Consider the following 6,000-nt stretch of genomic DNA (forward strand, 5'->3'; position numbering starts at 1 on the left):
CAGAGAAATAGTTACTCTAAAGTAATCATTTGTTCAGTATCTCAAGTTATCAAAGATCAATCAACTAGGAGTCTCAAAACATGCAACGATATCTACAAAAATTAAAAGTCTGCCAATATTCACTTTGTTTGAGTATCATCGAGCCGTTACAAGTTAGGTAAACAGGAACAAAGAGAAACTGATTTTGTTCCTAAGTTTCATGGGAACCCAACAGAACAAATTAAAAATGTGTAAAGAACCAAATGAGAAATTAGAAATCAGACAGAAAAACACTGCAGTGGAAGGAGGCTCATCAACTGTCTTTTGCCTGCAGATTTTTTCCCTTATGCCTCTTTAAAATCCATAATAACACTGGAGGCCCAACCATACTTTCTTGGAATAGTGGAAGAATGCTTCAAGAAATACCCTAAAAATATGTATTTTCCATCGGTATTTTCCATTGAGGAAAGAAATTTGTAGACCTTTAGACCCTGCTTCTTATTTCCATATCAATGTAATATCCTCTTGACCTCTATAAAGACAAAACCACTGGTCACATCCCATCTCAGAACAGATTCATTCACATGATATATTATTACTTTCTTTAAGTATAAATGTGATTTAATAGGATTTTTTCACAGCTAAACATTGTATGAAGTCTAAGTTATACCAGGGGCAGAATGCAGACATTCTGAGCCTCACATTTGTTTCTAACTATATACTCTTCTACCTTGGTTTCCTTGTCTTTCTGCATTCTTTCCTGGTTCTTGCTAGAAATCAGTTTTTGCCTCGAGGCATGCAATTTCCTTCTAAAGATTTCTATATTTACAGATGAGCTATTTAAATAGATTAGTCATTGTTATACTTCAGATTTACTTTAAAATTAAGCAGTACCTCACAAAATGGTAATGCTGAAGTTTTAGCCATTGAAGTATTATTTTTCTTCCCTTTGTTTCCATCTTGAGAAATGCCTGGGAGCAGCTCATAAGACTATAAGCAGTGCATAATAAGTTAAAAATGGTATATAAAGTACATTGAGATTTCTCATAATGGCACATTTAAAATGTATTTGAAATCACTACTACTGAGCTTTCCTTTATAAAAACTGTGAAGATGGTGGTGGTGGAAAATTCTTGCCTCATAAAAGAGTAAATATAAATGAGTGCAGAAGATACCAACAAATCAAGATTTACTATACAGAAGTTTGTTTCTCCTCATCTCAAAGGTCACCCATAGAAAAAAAAAATAAAAATGCAAATATGGAGCCTGTAAATTGTGATATTTTACAGTCTAGCTCATATATGACTTAGAACAAATAAGCAGTCAACTATGAAGGGCTTCTTTATCTCAAAAATATCCGATCTTCTTAACATTAACATTAACTAGAAGACATTATATTCATATTTTGCCAAAATCACTATGTTATTTAACTCAATTCATAGATTAACTGTTTAACACCTGTTCCCAAAATCAAAGTTTTAAAATTCTTTATTCTGAACAAATATTTTCTAAAATAACAATAATGAAAAGAAAAAATGCAATGGCATCTACTTCCTGTTATAATCATGCTTAGAAGTTCGGGCTTCAATTATTTCTGAGTTGTGCATGAAGGCTGGAGAATCGTTTCTGCTACAACAAATTAAATAAAAGAGGAAGGATTTTAAGTGAAGATTCTTTCAAGTGTTTTTGCTCTGCTAATTAAGGCTCAGTACAAAGGTCTTTATTGTTATTTACTCAGAACCCTCCTACTAAATGTCTAGCATAAACATTCATTAAAAACCTGTCATGTCCTCCAAAACTAACCTCAGCTCTGCCTTAAAGACAGTAAAGGTTGTCTACAAGGGGAAGTACAGATGGAAAGACCTTGAATGCTTAACACAGAAGAGACAGCGAAGTAAAAAAATAGACAAACTTGAACTGTGACCAAAAAAAAAAAAAAAAGGACTGAAGTTTCTGAAATGCCTTAAATTGTTGCCTGAAGCTAACATATTGAGATGCTGACTGCTCAGGGCTCTTGTCTGCATCTTCAGATTCAGTGTCTTCCTTTATGGTTTTTGTTATAATGGTGTATGCAACTGCAGAGTAGACCTGGGTTGTTGCTGTCTCCTGGGAGCACTCATGAAAATGAGTTGTGTATCTCAAGAGAATGTCAGAGTGAGTTAAAATTAAAATAAAAAATTAAATTAGATGAAGTGGGAAAGTTCCATCAGCATTGTTGGGAATCATTCCAGCAGAGCAGTTACTGCTTAGTGTGGCAGCAAGTCACTATAATGATTTCCCAGGAAACCAGTATAAGCACAGTGATGCAAAATGTGTGTGCTTCCCCATCATTAGGAGATGCACCCTTAGTAGTGGAGACGTGTCCTGAATCTCAGTGTCCCACATCTTCCATAATCAAATTGACCATTCATTTGAATTCATCTGAATGATTCAGTTTGGCAGATGCACATTCAGCACAGCTCCACACATCTCTTCTCACATGCCTCAGGGACTCGTTTAAGTTCCATGGTGATGGAGTGACAATTAGTTCTGGAACTTGTAAGAAATTGCATTTCTCATGTACTTTTTGACTTCCTCCTCTGCACTTTGCCCTCTGGACTTCCTCCCTGTCAGACCAAATTCTTTCATTATCAAAAATCCATCCAGCTTCAAATCAACATCATTATTTAGATACAATCAGCAGGAAAATATTACTTTCTTCCTGTGTTGCCTGTGCTTAGTCTACTGTCAATGTTATATACTTCAGAACTGCAGAAAGAATGGTGTATTGACCTGGAGACCGAAGACAAAATAATGAGCTAATATCAGAGAGAAAAAAAAAAGATGTTATTTTTTGTCTTATCCTCCTGAAGAGGCTGATAGATTGCCAAGAGGGTATACATTACTCCTGTGGACCTCTGATAACTGGCAGAAAAAAAGTAAAATTTCTAGCTAAGTGAAGTCAAATGACTCTTCTGTAGTTGATCTTTTCCCAGGGCTGGTAGAGCTGAGTTATGGGACTTTACATGAAAAAAAAAATGAGGCACCAAGTGTTTCCTCAGCCTATGTGATACAGGCACAATAGATAACCATCAGTGCTTTTTAATAAACAGTGCCTTTTGCACATGCTAATCAATCTGACAGAAGTGGTGTCAAAACTGCTTTGGAAAGTACTTAGGAACTGTATTATGTGTTAATGTCTTGCCCCTTTCTTGAAGTTATGTTGTATCTATGTGTATGAGATAAAAAACTAGGAAAAATATAACTACAATAACTAGTAATGTTTTGACACTATAGTTCTATAGTAACAGATCTTCTAGAAATGAGAAACTGGACTACTTTTTTACTTGAACAGTATAATGAAACTCTAATTTGTAAAGTAACTGCATGGGATATTGAACTCCAAAAGTATTGCTAAATATATGTGTAAATATGTTACTATTCTGAAATTTAATCTTTATCATGCTAGAACTCTATCATTTTCCTAAAGAAACAGAGACAAAAGAGCACTGAATATTTTCTTTCTCACTTTAGGCCAACAAACCCAGCTGATGACTGTACAGTGTCAAGGAGCATTGATTTTTGTACCACTCTTTCACATTTACTGACAGGTTTTTGGTAAAGACCACTTCTAATTTCCAAAAATCAGAAAGAGTCTATGCTACTCTAGAAGTGAATGTTATTTCACTTAGTAAATTATTTTCTATAAACTCCCTTTTACAAAATAAATAGAAATAGCCTCATGATTTTTACCTTCCATACCTGAAAAGATCTTGTTCTAACTTCCACATTTTCAGATACAACTCACAGATCAAGTCAACTGATGGCACATTTGATTCAGATAAGAAAATATATATCCAATATAATGTAACATAACGGTATAAGGACAACTGTATAAGCTCAATGATTACACGTTGTTATGCAGTATGTGTGAAAGGCTGTGATATTCTTACATTCAGTTTACAATCAGAAAAACATATTAGGTAAAATTACTTAGATGAGCACACCAGTCTCGCTGACACTGCCCAAATTAAAACTAAAACTTAAACTAATAATAATAATAAATAATCAAGAAAATGAAAATAAATGCCCTCATTTTCTGTCTCTTCTCCCCGTTTACCTCCTACCTCTCAAAGAATGAAACAGTTTGCTGTCTGCCAAATGCCAATAGGAAGAAAGAAACAAACAAACAGAAAACCACAAACAAACAAAACCAGCAGCTGTATCCTCAGATATTATTAAGGAAAGGGAAATCACACATTTTTGGGCATTATAAAACAGTGAAAACAAAACTTCAAACACAAATCTTTCATTTGGGATAGCAAGCTAGCTGGTGCTCTGGAAAGTAACTTATTATACTAAATAACAGAAAGATAGATACATGTTTTACATGCCCTAACTTGTAATAAGATATCCAAAACCAGTCATTGTCCAGGAACTAATAAATTATTCTTCTCATTTGATTTTGTAAAGGTAAAAGTAGCATTTAGGTACAAAGTTAACATTAAATAATTTTAAATTCATAAAGTTACTTCAGGTAGTACTGTGTGATAAATTTTTCAGTAGTATCCTGACTGAGAAGCATATGCCAAACAATCCCTTCTTATGAGGCTCCATTCCTCGTATTGGCTTGGAGATCCGTGGAGGCAATTTCAGAAGCCTCCATATTTCTTCCCAAGTGCTTATATCTGACAATGTGTCTTTATCTCTCTAATTCTTCTTCTATTCAAGGCAGATATTATTTCCAGTTATTGTTTTTACCCTCAATTATATACTTCATGAGGTTTACTGCTAGATTTTCATTAAATAATATTTCTTGTTTGGCTGATTCAACTGTAAAATTTCAGTAGCTTCTAAGTCATAGAAACCAAGACACTATTGTTACTCTGTAAAGATCGCAAAAACCCAGAGCTTAGCCATTCCTTTGGGTTAACAACTACTGACCATGCTCTTAGTTTTAAACTGATTTGGACTTCAGAGGCTTAACTGAAACAATTTGTGTGTTTGTTCTTATTTGCATGATACATTTGATTTTAGACAGTTTGTACCTGAAACTTCAATACAACACAACTATGGACTCTGCTTTTTTTGTAGAACAATAGATTAGTCTGGTCCTTTGTAAAAGTTATTAATATTGGAGATTGAAAAAGGAATAAGATAAGGCCAGAGATGACTTTTCATTCAGCATTAATACACTGACATTTCTAGTTTACTTTTTAAATTCTGACTATTTTGTCAAGATGGAATTAAAAATTTCAAAAATTTCCTTTAAAATCCTGACTGCAGCCCTAACAATTAGCCAGCATTGGTTTGACTCAGGTTCTAGATAAAAGCCCATTTTAATTTTTCCTTTACTTTTATTTCTAGTATTAAAGCAGTTCAGATTCTGGACTCCCTGTTACTTTATGAGGCCTTAAAATTTACCTTGCTGGCTAGAATAGGTTGCATCATTTAAACTAGCTGGGGCCATGAAACAGAATACACATGATATTAATAAAATCTTTTCAGTTTATTTATAGAAAAGGCTCCATATTCTTTACAGAAGGAGGTATGTGAACCAGAATTCAGATTTTGTTATCAAGAAGGTTGGAAGGAATGCATAGCAGCACCTGCAATTTAAAAAGAACAGAAATGCTGGGCTAGTGCAAATAGCCATGGGCAGAACTGTTTCCTTCTAACACCTAGGTTAAAATAGATTAGTCATGTGTTACATCCAGATGGGCTTCCCCAGAGGACAAAACCCCACTGGAACCCTATCTAACAACACCACCAGGATGAACAGAGGGTGTGAAATGCTGAAACAGCCTTAGGAGATAAATAATCACAAGAAAAATTCAGAAGGTTTTAAGGTTACTTGTGTCAAAAAAACCCTCCTGAATAGTTACTGGGCTGACACCTGCTTTATATATATTTTTTTCTTGTTTTATATAAAAGAGATTGTCAAGACTGTCTTGTACCAAGGCCTCAAAGTAGTAGGTTTAACAGGAACTTAGAATTTATAAAAAGCAATGTGGACTACTGATCAAGGTACTCTCTTCTGGC

This window comes from Nesoenas mayeri, assembly GCF_963082525.1.
Source record: "Nesoenas mayeri genome assembly, chromosome: 2".
In the NCBI taxonomy this organism is placed as follows: domain Eukaryota; kingdom Metazoa; phylum Chordata; class Aves; order Columbiformes; family Columbidae; genus Nesoenas; species Nesoenas mayeri.